This window comes from Castor canadensis, chromosome 12, assembly GCF_047511655.1.
Source record: "Castor canadensis chromosome 12, mCasCan1.hap1v2, whole genome shotgun sequence".
Taxonomy (NCBI): domain Eukaryota; kingdom Metazoa; phylum Chordata; class Mammalia; order Rodentia; family Castoridae; genus Castor; species Castor canadensis.
Genome location: NC_133397.1, coordinates 88444165 through 88460961, shown reverse-complemented (window position 1 = coordinate 88460961; position 16797 = coordinate 88444165). Strand labels below are relative to the sequence as shown.

Below are 16797 nucleotides of genomic sequence, written 5' to 3'. Positions count from 1 at the left end.
GCAATTTTTTTCAAATATTTTTCTTCTATTGGTTGAGGTCCACAGAGGCAGACCCCACAGATATGGAGGGCTGACTGTGTGTACTTTAAAAATGTGATGTTTATTGTACATCAAATAGGTGTCAGTAAGACTTTCTTTTCTAAAAAGAGAACGAAGGCCAAATAAGGAGATAAAACCAAACTACTGTTGAAGGATAATCTTTAAAAATGCAGACATGGACATATTCTTTATCAAATTACTTATCTGGCTTATCACTCTATTATTATAGGAGGGAAGGGAATTAATATATAAGAAGCAACATCAGTGGTTTATCTACCAAATTCAGTGTATAGATTTATTTGAATTCAGATTCAAACAACTCAACTATAGAATAACATTTATAAGACCAGAGGGAGAACTGTCTCTGTTTTAGGCCTGGGGAGGCATGACATACCGTGGAGCACAGGACATATAGGACATAGTCAACAGGCTATCAGAAAGTGTCCTTAGGCAGTATGATTCTCTTTTCTTTTTTTTTTTTTTTTTTTTGTTTTTTTGCAATTCTGGGGTGAACTCAGGGCCTCACACTTGCTAGGCAGTGCTCTACCGCTTGAGCTACTCCTCCAGCCCCTCTGTGTCCTTAGAGACAGACTAAACCCATCTAATTTTCAGTGTCATCAAAGGCCTTCATGTGCTGGTGATTCACATGAAATAAATGATCTGAGAGTTAACAAGAAAAAAGACATTCTCAGAATATGAAATAAAATTATAAGAAACTGTTAAGGGCTCTGTTTCTGACGTCTGTACGTAGGTTGAAGGTGATGTTTTTCTCAGAGAAAGCTGAAGCTTGGATTGTTCCAATTTTGCATCACATCCTGCCTTAGGCTGCCCTAAAACAAAAACAGAAGACAAAGAGAAAAGAAATTACCAAGGCTTTCGTAGTCTCTTCTCAGTGTTCAGAGTGAAGGCTCTGAATTTTTTCCATTGGCTAGATTGTTTTGGTTGGGTCTCCTTTGTCAGTATGTTTATCACCTTCCTCACTTTCAACTCATTTCCTGTCCAGAAACACTGCATCAAGGGTTATATTTAGCATTGCACATAGAGCTCCTCCTGTTGCATCCAGGAAACAGAGCCCTGCAAGTACAGGGTGGGATCACCAGGGTCAAGATGTTTCCTGGATATTAGCTCCATCACAGCTCTGTCCAAACTTCCCCACTCCCCTGCCGTCCTCCCACTCTCCTTCCTGTCAGAGCACATGGAATGATGTGCAGAAAGTGAGCTAATTCTGGGAGGGCAAATCTGCCTCTCAGTGACAGGGGACCTGGAACTTGTTGACTCCCCACTCACACATTCATGTAGACTATGAATCAAAGTGCTATGTCACCTGCATATGTGATCTTTCCCATCCAGGTACTGTACTTACCACCTGTGCAATATAGGTAATGCTCCAGAAGAAACACTTCTTCCTCTCTGAGTGTGTAATGAAGGAATGGTAATGAGGGAATCAGGCAGATGGAAATCAACATGGAGCTTCAAAACTAATACAAGATAGGCTAGAGTCTGTGGTGTTGTGAGCAATACACATTGACTTGCTAATACATTCTCCACCATTCTTCCACACGTCTCCTTCCCTCACCCCAAATCCAGACCCTGGAAAGCCCACTTGAGGGATAGCATGGGTTTGCATGCACTTCCTCTTATCAAGATTGCGCCTTGTGTTGGTCTGGGGCTGAGAGGGAGGAGATTGCTACTTTAGGGCCTAGAGATTTTTAGGGAATTAGATTCTGCCAGTGGAGATCATGGACCAGTGGCTGCCACCCATGAGTTGTAGAGAAGAGTGAGTGAGGGGTAGGAGCAGACCAGAAATGATACCAAGAGACCATCACCTCATAGCAGCAGCAGGAGGCGTGGGGTGGCAGTGCTAATCAGCGGGTGTGTATTAGGAAGTGAGGTTGGTAGGAGGTGACAGTGAGAATGAAAAGAAGGAAATAAGGAGTCAAGCTCCTTGCTCTAAAGATCACAAGCTTAATGGAAGGACACGACCAAGAAATGGTTGGTGGCAGCTGAGTTGTTTATTGGTTCAACTCAATGGCTGTGTGAAGCCCTTTTATGTTACAGCTTTGCTGAGTCTAAACAGATCCTGAATGGGGAAATCGAAGTTTAATAAGCTTTGTTTTGGTTTGGTTTTTAAGCATGGGAGCCAAATGACACAAAAGAAAACTATTTTCTAGCTCAGGACCTAATGAGAAAAATTACACCATGTTAAGCCCTTTTGCAGTAAGTAGATATGCAGAAGAAATGACATAGTTTTGAGCAGCATATAAAGTTAACTTAAATGTTCATGGTCTCTCTCTTATTTTTTCTTTTTTTGAGGCAGTATATGCCATATAGTCCAGGCTGGCCTTGAACTTGTGATTCTCCCACCTCAGTCTCTTGAGTGCTGGGATTAAAAGCACGGACTATCATGCCTGGCTGGTCTCACTCTTATTAAATCCCTAAATTATAGAAAAGAGAAGTGAGTTACTTATATAGTAATCACTTATATCTAGAATTAGAGAAGACCAAATATGCAATTTTCAATGCTTATTGGTTATTGTGGTCAGAAAATGCCTAGAATAAGTCTATAGAAGAAAGGACAGTGTCTGGTTTTGCTTACAGTTATATTCCTAATCCTTAGCACACCATAGGCACTCCATAAACACTTGTTGAATGAAAGAAAGAGTGCCAAGTTAGTAGGACTTAGTAGCATATACATTATTGGATAGGGATTTGAAATTGAGTTTATCAAGAAATTTTCTGCTGTCTGGAAGGGCAATAAAGAGGTCAAAGAATTTTGATTACCTGAGGCTAAAATAAGACATAGAACAAGAGTCAGTAAGCTAGTTTGAGACTGGAGAAATAGCCTTCCAAGATCAGAAACAGATCAGAGAGCAGGTTTGCAAAGCCTGCTGATGGAAGGATTTGTGCTCCCCAGCCCTGCCCAGCAGTGGGCTCATGAGTAAGCCTCATCTTCTCACCTCAAATACCAAGCAGAGCAAGCCTCATTGATGGAAAATATTCAGAAGCACAGCTGAATTTCTACTGCTGGAATAAATATACTAACAAGGACTGCATTTATCCTTCCACTTAAACCAACTAAAATGCTGAAGAAACTGTATGTTTTCAGAATATTGGACATCAGGAAATGAAAGACAGTGATCCCTGGAAAGAGAAAGCAAACAAAATTTGTCCCAATTTACTACCTTCAGAGAGTATCCAGGCTGCATCACAGGAAGAGGAAGACAGGAGGGGCCCCATCACTTTCATGAGATAAGTGGATGAAACTGCAAATTCACAGAAGACTAGGCAATTGAGTTCTCTGGGCAGAGTACTGAAGAGACCAAATTGCTGAACACAGAGAGCTGTTGGGATCTTCAGGTATCTTCTAAGTGTCAGCTGAGCATTAATCACCACTAGCAGAAGTGGAAACTACCCAGAGGCACATCACCTAAAAGGATTATGGGAACAAGCTTCAAAGCTCACACAGAGCCAGGAAAGTCCCTGTTCTGGCCAGCCAGTGTGGAAAACCTCACAATTCATGGAGCAACAGATAGAGAACTCAGAAGAAAAAGAAACCTCAGAAACTGATGGCTTAACTGGTGAATTCTATCAAATAATTAAAGACAGATCAATCCTTCACAAACGCTTTCAGAAAATAGGAGAGGAGCATATAGTTCCCAATTCATTCTATAAGACCAATATTACCCTGTGAAACACATTTCAAGAAAATAAAACTACAAACCAAAAATCCCTAGTGTATGCAAATGCACTATTTAACAAGTTATTAGCAAACAGAAGACAGCAACAAATAAAAAGAATAATATTACCATGACCAAATGGAATTTACCCTAGGAATCAAAAGATGGTTTAATATCTTAAATCATAATATAATCTATTATATTGATAGCATAAAAAACAAAAACCACATGATCATCTCAAAAAATGCAGAAAAACATGGTAAAACCTAGCAGTCATTTATAATTTCTAAAAACTCTCAATAACTTAGGAATATAAGGAACCCTCCACCACTGGATAAAGGGCATCTGTGAAAAACAGAGCTAACAACCTACTTACTGCTGAAAAAGTGAATGCCTTCCTCTTAAGTCAAAAGCAAAACACTTTTGTCATATTTATTTATTTGGCAGTACTGCTGGTTGAACTCAGGGTCTTATACTTGCTAGCCAGTAGTCACTTTTAACCAGGTTTAAAAATCAAGTTTTAGCTAGTAAAATGAACAAAACCAAAACAATAACAACAAAAAAGTAAGTTCATCCAGAATAGGAAGCAGGCAATAAAATCTTTATTCTCAAGAGACATGATTCCATATGTGGAAAATGCCAAAGAATCCATGTAAAGCCAGTAAGAGCAAGTAAATGAGTGAAGCAAGTTTATCTGGCACAAAATCAATATAAAAATATTAATTGCTCATGCCTGTAATCCTAGCTACTCAGGAGGCAGAGATCAGGAGAACTGCAGTTCAAATCTAGCCTGGGCAAATAGTTTGCAAGATCCTATCTTGAAAAAACCCATAACAAAGAAAGGGCTGGTGGAGTTGGATAAGTTGCAGGCCCCAGTACTGCAAAAAACCCAAAAAACCTAAATCAGTTGCTGCGTGCTGTTGGCTCATGTCTGTCATCCCAAGGTACACGGGAAGCTGACATCAAGAGAATCATGATTCTAGGTCAGTCTGGGCAAAAAAATTTTTGAGACCTTATCTCTATGGAAAAAATAAAGGCAACGTGGCATGCACCTGACATCCCAACAACATGCAGGAAGCTTAAAATAGGAGGATCAGTGTCCAGGCTGACCTGGGCAAAAATCAAGACCCTATCTCCAAAATAACCAGAGCAAAAAGGGCTGAAGGTGTGGCGCAAGCAGTAGAGTGCCTGCTTAGCAAGGGCAAAGCCATGAGTTCAAAACCACGGTACCACAAACAAAAACACTAAAAATAATCACTTTTGATATGTTAGCAATGAAAAGTCATAAATGAAATTAAAAAATCAGTTCTTCTTATGATAGTGTCACACACAATAGACTACCTAGACATAAGTTAATAAAGGAATTACTAGACTTGTATATGGAAAAACCACAAACACTGTTGAGAAAGATTGAAGAAGAGATAAATGGAGAGATCTTCTAGATGCTCTTGACTTCATTGTTGTCAAGAAGGGAATTCTTTCTAAATTGATCTACTAATCTAACAAAATCCCTACCAAACTCCAAGAAAGCTCTTTTGTAAGAATTGACACCCTGATTTAAAAAAAAAAAAAAAACTTGTATGAAACTGTAAAGGACCTGAAGTAGCTAAAAATATGTTTTTAAAGAGAACTAAGTAGGAACTTACATTCTTGATTTAGAATTCACTATAAATCCACACTTATTAAGACAAGTGTACACAGGTATAAGTATATAGATTGATGGAACGGACACAAGAATCTAGAAATAATTCCTCACATTTACAGCCAGTTGAGTTTCTACAAAGATTCCACACTATTCAATTCAATGGTGAAACTATAATCCTTTTGTGAGAAATATGCTCACTTGTCTAAACTCAAAGAGTGGACTCAGAGACATGCAAAGTACAGCAAAAGTAAGACTTTAATGTCAAATAGCACCAAAAGCAATGAAAAAAAGACAAATTGGACTACATCAAAAGATACCACTTAAAATGGAAAAGTCAAGCTGTAGACTAGGAAAAAATATCTGCAAATTGTATGTTTGATAAAGGACTTATATCCAAACTATAAAAAGAACTTTCCAGACACGTTTATAACACAATATAAAAATGGTCAAAATATTTGAATAAACATTTCATCAAATAAATTATACAAATGGTCCATAAGCACTTAAAAAGATGTTTAACAATATTCATCACCAGGCAAATGCAAATTAAAGAGCTAATACCACACATCTACTGGAATGGCCATCACAAAACAAAAATGAAAAAAAAACAATACAGACTGTAACAAGTGTGACAAGGATGTGGAGAAACTACAACCCTTGTATGTTGCCTGAGGGAATTTAAAATGGTGTAGCACTTTGGAAAATAGTCTCGCATTTTCCTGGAAATGACCCAGCAATTCCACTTCTAAGACTACACTGGGAAATGAAAACACAAGTCCACAGTAAGACACACAGGTGCACAAATACTCAGACTGGTATTGTTTAGAACATCCCCAAAGTGGAAGTGAGTATCCATTAATTGGTGAATGGTCAAACAAAAAGTTTCATATGGAATACTCCTCAGCAATAAAAGGAAAAAATACTGATACATCTTATGACATCGATGAATCTCAAAAATGTTATATTGAAATACAAGAAAAGAAATCAGACAGGAGAGGCTGTATATTATATAATTCCATTATTGTAAATGTCCAAAAAAGGTAAATTTATAAAGACAGAAAGCAGGTTAGCAATTGCTTGGGGGTTGGGAGAATTAACCACAAATAGGTATTGAGAAAGATCTGTGGGGCCCACCTTTCCTAGGGCACTGGGACAGGAGTTAAGCATTGTGTGAACACTGTTAAATTTCTGTTAATATTAATGGTAAGTCATTATTGTAAGCATTACTTTTAATGCTTATTTTTCCTTTAAGAAAACTAAGAGTTGAGGCTGAGGTGATTTGACTCCCTAATAGACAGCTGTTAGACTTTTCCCTGATGCCCCAGCTGCTTTAAGTGAAGGACCACCAGCCATGCAACCATGTGGACGACTACTTTGAGCACACCACAGATACCCTGAGGAAGTTACATTGCACCCACAGCTGCTTACTGCAAAGCACAACTCCAGTTCCAGAAGGCACTGTCCCAGCCGCAAGTGTATCAGACAGCTTTCACCACACCTTTTGCCATCACAAGCCTTGGTGATCTATAGATCACCCTACTTCCCCCAGGCCAGAGGGAGAGCACTTACTGTGCTGGCCATGGTGAAATCATTTTACTTGCTGGTTGGACTGTACCATGACTGGAGTGACCATGGTCCTTCATTTTGATGCTTAATGTGTGAGAAAAACAATCTTTTCTGTTAAAGTATATGTCATCCTCTTAGATTACTTAAAATTCCTCAGGTTGCCATCTTAGGTGACGTAGGTTGTTTAAAGGGTTCCTGTTTCTTCCGGATTCTTGTACAGTCCCATTGCCTGCCAAATTGCATGCCCTAACCTATCTCCTAAGCCTTTTCGCCAGTCGAGAAAGACTGTGAACCTTTGACCTGGACAAATCCCAGGTGGGGGGCAGGTACAACTGTGTTAGGGATATAAGGAGGAATCACTGTCAGCCATTTTGTGCTTGCGTGTCTGCTCAGCTGGAGTAAGTACATGCTTGCACCCTTTTGATCAAAAGAAATTGCCTTGTCAAGATTTTCTGTCTCTCGTGTGTCTGTTTTCGGCACCGGAGGGTCTTTAATTCATCCGACAAGTGCAAACAAAGGACTGCCACACCCTCTTTCTGGCTGTTTGACTCTCTTTGAGTCAGTTGGGAGACACACACCTGTGCTGCCCCCTGGTGTGGCAGCACTGGGCCCACAAAGAGACTTCTTTCAAGGGTCTTTCTCGCTCACCTTTGATCTCTATCATTAGAGTAGGCTGACAGGACAGCAGAAGCTGCCACACAGCAATAGCAGTGGCAAGTGGCTATGTAGCTGGCACTCCAATGGCAACAGTGGCTGTAGTGATGACAAGGCAGCTAAAGAACGACAGAGAACAAAGGCCAAAGGCAGGTTGAAGGCTATGAATAGTCAAAGAAGAAAAACTGCAGGCTCTGCTGCTGAAAGAGTTCCAGGAAACTGCCAGTCTTAGGTGCTGCCTGCTGCTGCCTGCTGCCGCCTGCTGCCATCACCCACTGTTGCTGGAAGCTGAGGATCACAACAGCTGCCAAGTGCTAGGTCAACTGGTGGTTAAAGCCCAGAGCAATAGTCTCCAACCTGAGTCTCTGGATGAGAAAGCCTGGAGTAATAGGGCCGTGGCTCTCAGGAATTGAAACTGTGAACCTCTGGGTCTGCCATTCTGGCCCAAGGCCTTGGCACTCAGGGGTTGGGACTGCCGGCGCTGGAAGAGCTTCTGCTCACCAGCCTAGGGTTCCTCTCAGATGAGAGCAAAAGGACTGTAGCCAGCTGACTGGCAACAGCATGAGGGAACTTTTGGGGTGGATGGGAATATTATAAACTGAATTGTGATGTTGCACAACTCCATAAATTCATTAAAAATCACTGAATTGAAAAATTTCAGTGGGCGAATTTACAGGACTGTAGATTATGCCTAGATAAAGCTATTTTAAAACTTGAAAACATGAAATATAGCAACCTAAAATTCACTTGCAGCCCATTTGGCTCTATTTTGCTATGAATCATTTCTGCTGCTGAAGTTAAGTTCGAATTTGGAATGATTGCATGAGTTTAATGGTTAGAGCTCCAAGAAGATTGGTTGTATATACTTAATGATATTTAAAGAAATAAACATCCAGTAAATTTCGTGGTCTATTTAGAGCAATTTACTACTGCTATGCTTTTTTCAGTACAAGCTGCTTCTCTTCTCAGAGGGATCTCTACTCAATATAAGCAGTAATTAATTAAGAGCTCACCTCCCTGCCCAGGAGGCAAGCAGAGGGCAAAGAATGCCAAATAGATGTCCTCTAAATGGATTTGGTTCTTCTAGCAACTCTCCTAATTGTCACTCACACACACCTGTGCCATGGGTAGGAAAATACTCACTTCCTTCCAGGAATAGCAGTAAAAGTAATCAGCCAGTGGGGGCAGGGAGTAAAACCATAGACACCCTTTGAATCTTACATAGTGGGAGTTGAAATGTATAGTTAGACAATAAGTTTGTGCATTGAATCAACCTTGACCTTCATGACTTGATCTTCATGTTTGATAGGGACTGTTTAAAGAAGACCTGTAGATTAGGAGGAAGAAAGATTTTTCCCTATCAAATATTAATACTTATTTTGGAACCTTAGTAAATTTAAAAGTGGCAGTGGTATTGTGAAGTAAAGAAACAGCCTATTATGATGTAGAAAGATGCATTACACTATACTGAAATTAAACACTTACATTCAACAACATCAAAAACACAACAAATACTAAGAAAATAGTCGGTAGCAGAGTCAGCAAACATTTTTCTGTTAATAGCAAATAGCAAATATTTTAAGCTTTGTGGATCCCATACATTTCTGTCACTGTGACAGCTACTGATTCCTCCTCCTTCTAATATTAGATTATATTAAATTACTTCAGGGCTGCACAAAAATAGGCAAAGAGTGTAGTATACCAGATGCTGATCTATACTAGTATTGGAGAAGATAATTTCAATCAGAATAGACAAAGGATTTATCTATGAACAATCAATGAGAGTACAGATAATCCAACAGGAAGATGAGCAAATGACACAAACAGGAAACTGAACAGCTAATAAGCATACCAAGATAAGCTCTCGCATGGAAAGATTCAAATACAAAGAAGGCACATCAGGTTCAATTCTCATACTGATGGTGGGAGTGTAAACTGCTTCTACTCTTTTGGAAAAAAAGTTGCATTACACAGTAAATTTGAAGATACACATACCCTGTAACCTAACTCCACTAAAAGGTACTAAGGAAAAACTGGGAAGCTATTTGGCATCCATTTGTGGGACAAAGGATGACTATTATGGCATATGTATAAATGGAATACATAAAAATAATAAATACAATTAAATGGCAGTTATAGAGAATAGACTGATATGCACTTACATGTACAAATCCCATAACATTTTGCTGCTTCAAAATTATATTGTGAGTAAAGAACTGAGAGTAGATAAGACACTGGGAAGAGGAAGTTAAGGACATTTGTTTCTCTACACATCAAAATTTATTCTGAAGCCATGATGGCTAGCACAGCATGGAATTAATGCAAGGATAGACAGACAAACGTATGGAACAGAATACACCTAGAAACAAACCCATATATGTATGGGAAAGCAGGGCACTACTGATGAATGAGCACATAAATGACACTGGAACAAATGGTTATCCCCTAAGAAAAATTATAGGACTGGATCCTTACCTTACTCTATATAAAAATATCAATTTCAGGTAGATAAAGCATTTAAATATGAAACTTAAATATAACTCTAAGGGGAAAATAGAAGAGAATGTCTTTATGGTATCAGCATGGACAATGTTTTCTTTAATAAAACCCCAAATGTTAATAATCATAAAAGAAAATGATGTAGACTGATAAATTTTCTACATTAAAAGTGAGAATGTTTCCTTATCAGAAAACAACATAAAAAGTAAAAAGTCAAGCCACAAGCCCAAAATAATTGAAAATACATATCAAATAAAAGGTTGATATCCAGAATATATAAAGAGTTTTTACAAATCAATAAGAAAAATGACATGCCCAATAGAAAGCTAGAAAAGGATGAAACTTTGCCTGCACAGAAAGCAGCTAAAATGGCCACAAAAATGAAAAGATGATCAACCTCATTAGTATCAGAGAAATAGAAATTTTGGTCAAAGCAAGACATCATTTTGTCCTGAGTTGGAAGAACTGTGAAACACCTGAAATACTTATCCACTTTTGGTAGAGGTATAAACTGGTCAGAACCTAGGTAAGGGTATATACTACTAGAACCACTTTGAAAATAATTATAAGGACCCAGAAATTCCACTCTTAGGTATTTGCTAGAAAGAAATTCTTCATATACATATACCGTATATTACATACATACATTTATAAAAGTATATTACACATATGTATCTATCTACATGTATTATCATATGTATATATTTTAGTGAAAAATATAATACTGTTTTTGACAGCAATGTTTCTAGTGGCAAAAACTTGAAACAACTTAAATATCCCTCAGCAGGACAAGATGTGTTATACTTATCCAGTAGAATATTATGCAGCAATTAAAACATCAATGAACCAATGAACCAACTACTCAACATCAATAAATGTCACTGTATTAGTAAGGAATCTCCAGTGGAACATAACCAGTGGAATACATATTGTTGTATATTATATAATGCAGACTCCAGCAATGACCCTAAAGCCTGCCATGTTAAGAGAACAAATCAGAACTGACACGTGTAAGTTCCTGGATGTCCTGGAGTCCTCTATACCACTGATCCACTTCACTCAATTATATATATATAATTGTAAAAGGAGGTTATTAAATTGGCTTACATGACCAGAGGCAGAATTGTCCAACAGGCTATCTTCAGGCTGAGGAAATTAATAGATACTCAGTCCAAGAACCTGGAAGCCTCTGAACAATGATGCAGCCCCAGTTTGAGGCAAAAAACTTAGAAGTTCCTTGGAGAGATGTGGGTGCATGGCCACATTCAAAGGTTAAAGACGTCCATGAGTGAGGCAACAGCAAAAAAAGCATCTGCTCAAGAAAGAGCAAGCATGTGATACATAACACATGAGCTTCTCCCTTTTCCACTTTTTTGTTTCATCCAAGCCCCCAGTCTTTGGATGGTGTCATATACATTCATCTTGCTGATCCACCACCAATCATGTCTTGAAACGCCCTCACAGACACACTGAGAAATGTGCTTTGCCAATTTTGTAGGCATCTCTCAGTGCAGTCAAGTTGACAACCGAGATTATCCATCACACTCACAAATATGTGAAGTCAAAAGTCTCAGAAGAATATATACAATGTGACACTCTATCCTAAATACAGTTTAAACACATTCAAAACTAAACATGTATCATTCAGAGTTACATATTGCTAAAAGCTATAAAGAAATAAACATTCAACCCAAGAAAGCAATTACCTTTCATGGGGGTCAGAATGATGGAACTGGGAAGGGAGCACATGGACGTTTCAGAAGTACTGGCGATGGTCTACTTCTGCTAGGTGTGGGCACGGCTTTGTTACCGTAGGTACCATTGCCCTCTGTATGTGTTATATGTGCACGCATTCAACTATGTGTCAAAAATATTCAGAAAAATGTGTCTGTACTAAACATGTATGAACTTATTTTTCTTATTGTTTTCTCTAAACAATACAATGTAGCAACTATTTCCACAGCATTTCCGTTGTATTAGGTATTGTGAATAATCTAGAAGTGTTTCACCATGCACAGGAGGACGTGGGTAGTCGTCTGCAAACACGGTACTACCTTTGGGCATCTGCAGGTTTTGGCATCTCTGGGAGTCCTAGAACCAGCTGTCCATGGTCCCATGGGATAGTTGCACATATTACAGATAGAATATACAATATTTTGTAACACATATTTTATGTTCAAAATAAAATTATGTGGCAGAAAAAAATACAGTAAGATATCATTGGTGAAAATCCACAAAGCACGAAAAATAAGAGTCTATTTTGTTTCTAGACCCCTATAGCAAAAGCATAAAAATGCCCACATATCACTAATATAAAAATGGACGTTTTTGGAAGAGAATGGTGTGTATGTGGAATGGAAGGAGAAAAGTCACTGGCAAAATTAAATGAGATTTCAACTGTGAGCAGTGACTTCCTATTGAAAATATAAAAGCACTCAAGGTAAGACAGCAAAATATTAGCATTTGTTACTTCTGAGTCTTGGGTTTTGGGTATAGTCTGACAGACAGTACATGCATACATGCAAAATACAGAGAATCCACTTAAATTGAATTTCAGATAAACAATGAATAAGTTTTAGTATAAATAAATTTTACTATGGACCTATCTTTCAACCCTAGTTAATTCTATTAATCTGTATATGTGAAATAGCCTGTAAAAAATGTTTGTTCTGTTCATACACAGGAAGAAAAATTAACCAGCAGTTATATCCTTAGTGTGCACTAAATGAGAGAGGGGTCCTCAGGGTTTACATCTCTCTGTCACTGAATCTCAGCATTAGCTTCCTCCTATTTGCTGCCTGTACCTTCAAGGCTTTGTGACTATTTAACTCCCAAACCAATGTACCTGTCATTTAAAAATGATAATTACCATCTGCTAACCACTTGACATGCATCATCTCATTTTGTCTCTACCACTCTGCAGTCTTTTTTTTTTTTTTCCTTTTAGTTTTCTCATAGTTTTGGTACTTCCACAAATTTGTTACTCAGAAATCTGTCAAGTAAGTAGGTCACATCTAGTAAGTAAGGTCACTCAGCTAACCAGTGATCCCCTTTTCACCCCACTCCAACACATACACCAGCCCTGCATGGTATCTCTTTGTACTTCTAATCACATTTGGGTCTGGTTCTTTCATTACTGAGAAGCACGGATTAGCCTTGTGCTTGTCATACTTCTAGATACAGCTGCTCCTCTCTCATACACGGCAAGCTTCTTTCCTTATCACTCCCCAACCCCATCCCCACAACTCTGACTCACTGGTATCTTATAGGGAAAAGGCCCTCAGTAAATACTTGCCAGTGGACTGGTAAGCATTTTCCCTAGGGGCATTCTGGAAGGCAGCCGTGGACTTGGCCACTTGCACCAGCTCTACTTTATAAACACAAAGTTCCTTGGCTTCAATTTTCACATTAAAGTGCTCTGGTTCCTTTTGGTCAGTGGAGAGAGGGAATCTGTGGAGGTCTAGCAGCCCCTGGTACGGACAGCATCCTGGCACCCATAAGACAATTTTCTCCTAAGCCTCTGTGTATAAATACTGCTTATTTTTAAATGCCCCAAACACAGACCCATTTTGTCCTTTAAAAGAGCATGGAAGAGCTCCTTCTGCCCCACAGAACAACAAAAGACCAGTTGGCTTCCTTTCAAATATGTTAATTGCCCTGTTTCCAAGTTTCAGTTCAAGGCTCATTTTTATGCCTGACTTAAAAGTAAAGCCCTGACAATATGATCTTGAATGGAAATGCTGACCACACCAACTGGTATTAACAGCAGCCATTCCAGGAAAGGGACAATGGAGGCAGCATCAGTGTACCTCCTAACCTGTCTGATGGTGGTCAGTTTGCAGGTGGCAGCCTGGATCTGGAGCACACTTCAGGTTCTAGGGTCCCAGACCCAAGCCTGATTTCTTCCTTGGGAGTTTGAGGGACCATGATCTAATCTGTTTCTTCTTTTGATATAAGGGTGGAACTAGCTGGGCTTTATTTCTAATTATGTTGTAGGGGGAATTTGGACATCTGCACTTGGGGTACAATTCCTTCTGAAACTGCAGATAGTGGATGTGCAGGCCCGTGTGGAGTTGGGGCCAGGTCAGCTACCAGGGCACAGTATCCCTGTTTCAGGCCATTCACTCTTTTAAGTAAGCATAAGCAGCATTTGCAATGATAGCCACAGAAAATTAAGCCTTTCATACCACCTGAAAAAAGCCTGGACTAAAATGACTAGGTAGATATCGCAAAGCCCACTTTTCCTGGGTGATACAGAGAGCAGATATTATAATCTGAATAATTTAGCCCCTCCCCAAAGTTTGATAGTTTTATTTGCCATATACTAGCTATAAAATGTGAGTCCTGATTTCTTTATCTCCAAAATAAAAATAATGCTATTACTAGAGTTTTAGGGAAAAGCCTCATTTCCAAGAGTCCCAACAAACTAGGCTCAGCTACCCATCCCAATATGCCAATTAAAGAGATAAGTAGTGGCGAAGGACGGGGAAAGATTTAATAGAACATGACTACATCAGGAAGAACAGGTAAAGAGGTTTAGTGACTCCAAGTCCATCATGGGGTACTGATATGAATTTCCAGTTATAAGGGAAAAGGGCAAGAAGCATGCCTTGTTAACCTGTCTTGGTCAAACTGCAACCTGGTGGATCATTATCTCAGGACTGGTCAGGAAATACCCGTGCTAAGAAAGTCATTGCTACCTGGGGGTAGATATGACTCTTGTCACAAAATATTTATTCATCAGCCCTGTCATTCCTGGAATCCAAGGGATGTGTGCGTGTGTGTGTGTGTGTGTGTGTATGCACATATGTATGTAAGAGAGAGAGAGAAAAAGAGAGAGAGACTCATGAGGAAAATATTAAAGAGGCAAAAATACAGCTAGAGAGGAACAAAATAGAGTTAGTGACTGGTATCCTCCATCAAATTCCACTGTCTAGTCATAATTCCATTTCTGTGGGTGAGGGGCCCGGTGCTAAGGCTGAAGGTCATTTTCTTCAGTAACTACTTCCTGCTGATAGGGGGCGCCAGGAGAATCTTTGAATGGAAGACTTTGAAAGGGTCAGAAAACTTTGCTTCCTGTATCTTCAGCCTCAGAGGGGACTGAGATAGTTAGGTATCACTATTTTTCAGACAAACACATATTGAGTTATTAACGTGCCTACATGCAGAGTTAAGCAGGGATCTGACCCAATGTTTTCAGACGAAGGAGACAGATGCAAAATGAAGGCAGGGATACCAAGCTTTTATCTGTTTTAACTTGTGGGCCCAACTGAGGAGACAGGGCTTTGTAGCAAAAGTACCTGTTAAAATTCCCTCCTTGTGTTTAAACATTTCTCAGTCTTGAGGGAATTAGGGTGTCAGCCAATTTGGCTTTGTAGGTTTTCCTGTCCAGGTGATAAACTAGCACATGAGAAGGGGGCAAGTTGTAATGGTGAAGTATGTAAGTGAGAAGAGCCAGCTGGTGAAACCTACCAGTAGAAACACCATCATAAAGCAGAGTAAAGAAAGATAGAAAGTCAGAAGATACACAATTAAATTGTGTGGGAGGTCCTCTTTTCTTTTAAATAACTCCATGAGCATGGTCTATTAGAAACATGTTTGGAATCAGTGGAAATAATCATTTGTTTTTGTCTAGTTAAATAGAAGGCCTTTGCTCAAAGACCTGTGTGGAGGTGTCTGGTGGAAGAGCTTTCATATGAGGTAACCACGCACAAGAATGCTTTCTTCAGAACCTCTTGGCTTTAGTTACTTGTGGAAGTGTTGGCACAAGTGATTTCTTTTTCTTTTTTTTTTTTTTTGTGATAGGACCTTCCTATGTAGTTCTGGTTGGCCTCAAACTCACAATGTAGCCAAGACTGCCTTCAAATTCATCACAATCCTCCTACATTAGTTTCTTGAGTGATGGATTACAGGTGTGTACCACCACACCAGGCATGGCTCCATTTTGATTCTGACAAGTCTTGTCTCTGACCAATTTTCTCTGAAGACATTGATGATTAGTTATCCTGTGGTTTAGTTTTTAATTGTCCCTCTTCGCTGAGATGAGGTTTGTCCTGGTTTGTCTGATTTGATCCCACATAGAGGTGGGGGAGACAGACAGCTAGGCTTATTGAAATCAATAAGTCAACTGGACTTTTGGCAAAAGTCAATCAACTAAGAGGTTTAAAAGAGTGGCTTTTAGACTCAGCTTACCTGGAGTCCATTCTTAAGTTTAATTCCGTTTCTCCTAGCGTATCAGCATAATGCTCAGGGAGTTTTGTTATAAGTTGTACTTCTGCAGAATGTCAACAGACAAGAGTTTTACAAAGTTTTACAAGAAAAATGCAAAATGAAACCAATGAGAGCAAATATTTAAGGAAAAACTAATTTGAAAAATGAGTTCTTGTTAGAGTCATAATCCATGAATTTGTTTGGAGAAGGATCAAAACTGTGGATGACAAAAGACTTAGAAGAAACGTGGTTAGAATTTGGAAGAAAGTTCAGCAATTGACAAAACAACCTAGTTATTTCCATTGCATACAGCATTTTAGGATAATAATTGTGATTAACAGCATTATATCTGGACCATCAAGCATCTTTATTAACTTCTCAAAATATATTTAAATTCTAATTCAGTGTAAAGAGTGGTATTTTCATCTACATCATGTCAATAAATACATAGGCTCCTATTTAATTTTGTCTTTCAAGAGTAAATGGAAAAATGAAAATGAAGTATAT

The 16797-nt window shown here is 38.9% G+C and overlaps 1 long non-coding RNA gene across 1 annotated transcript; it reads right to left on the bottom strand.

The window, feature by feature from the left end:
* Nucleotides 1-307: 307 nt before the first annotated feature.
* On the bottom strand, nucleotides 308-3399 carry LOC141415061 (uncharacterized). Its single transcript, XR_012440085.1, has 2 exons — nucleotides 3222-3399; nucleotides 308-869 (listed from the first exon to the last, which is right to left on the bottom strand). It is a non-coding gene; the product is annotated as an uncharacterized lncRNA (long non-coding RNA).
* Between the last annotated feature and the right edge of the window lie 13398 nt (nucleotides 3400-16797).